Below are 1609 nucleotides of genomic sequence, written 5' to 3'. Positions count from 1 at the left end.
CTGGAATGAAATGACAGCCATAAACCCAGTATCAGGAGGGACAGTAAAACTGGAGTTTGGCAGGAGCCAGCAGGCCTGCACTAATACCTTTTTTTTTTTCCTGATTAAAACACTCTGGTCACAGATTAACTTCCTTTGCTCAGTACTTATTGTCTCACCAGTGCTGGAAGGCAGGGAGGAGAGGAAGAAGGCTGGGCAGGACCAGGGACTCGGGGTCTGCAGCAGCTCTGCAGCCTTTGGCAGCTGCCTAGGACACGGACACATCATCAGAGGTGACAAACATGTCTCCAGCAGTTACCCCTCATCACTGAGAGTTGTGAGGCTTGTGCCAAAGGGTCTCTGTGCACCGGGGCAGCATCCCAGAGTAGCATCCCAGAGTAGCATCCCAGGACGCACCGGTGGCCGCAGAAGTAGTCAGTGTCAGAGCTGCGGAAGCTGGGGTCTCCCAAACACGCAGGACAGGGGTGGAGATGGAGACAGGCACTGCTACAACCCAGGCGAGCACACTGGTTTGCCTCAGACAAGTCAAAGCCCCAGCAGCACTGTGGAAACCACATCACTTGGTAGACTGACCCATTTGTTTCAGTGGCACCAGAAAATGAGATGGAAATGAAACTAAATTCCTGGCCATCCCCCCTCAAGCGTCTCTACATCTCAGCCTCCGCCGCTGGGCTTGTCCCTTGCTCCTTGCAGAGAGCAGGACGTGCCAGCTCCGTGCAGATCCTAATCCCTCACAGCCCTGTTAACACACCACAGAGGGAGCAAACGCCCCCATAGGACCTCGATGCATTTTAATGCAGTAATTCCATGCTTGAGCTCCATCTCAGCTCCCCCCACTCCCCCCATCACCTGCCCTGTTCATCCTTCCAGAGCAGCTCAGGGCAGGGATTGCAGAGGATGTATTTGCCCTGATGCTGGGGGACAGGGACTCAGGGCGAGGGTGACCCCATCGCAGGGACACTTCTCCCAGGATGATCTCCAACAGCTCCCCTGCAGAAGTGAAATGGCATCGAGGCACATCCCGACAAGGCATCCCAACAGAGGAGCAACGGCTGGGTGCCCCGCAGCCCCTCCACTCCACCATCCTGCACCCACATAGACGTTTTTAATCTCCTCACCATAAATCACTTCTTGATTACAACCGGACTGTACATACCAAATTAGAAAAGACTTCAGTGCTTTACAGCACGGCACCGATGGTTCCTAGGAATTGCAATGCCTTTGCATCCCCAGCAGCCTGATGCCTCACTGTGCCACAGGAAAGGCTCATTGCTCCCTTCCAGCCCCTCACACCCCCTCACACAAGCTAAAAATATTGGGGCAAGAGGAGGTGGATCTGTCTTGAGGAAGCGGGGGGCTCAGCGCAGCCAGGGTCCAGCTAACACACCCAGCTGTACCCCCTGCTCCTCCTCCACCTGCTGCCGACTGAATGTTTCCGATGGTTTTTTTGCAAGGGGGGGGGGAATTTGATGTTTATTTTTTAAAAGGTTAAAAATTGTCCAGGCCATCTCGGAGCTGTTTTAACAGCAGCTAAACTCCAGCAGCCGCTACCTGCCAGGGAGGGCATCCCAGCATGGGCACCAGCGCTCCTCGGCACGCGCCGCCTCCC

This window comes from Phaethon lepturus, unplaced genomic scaffold (genome assembly GCF_000687285.1).
Source record: "Phaethon lepturus isolate BGI_N335 unplaced genomic scaffold, ASM68728v1 scaffold23500, whole genome shotgun sequence".
Classification (NCBI taxonomy): Eukaryota; Metazoa; Chordata; class Aves; order Phaethontiformes; family Phaethontidae; genus Phaethon; species Phaethon lepturus.
Note: the sequence above shows the minus strand (reverse complement) of the source record.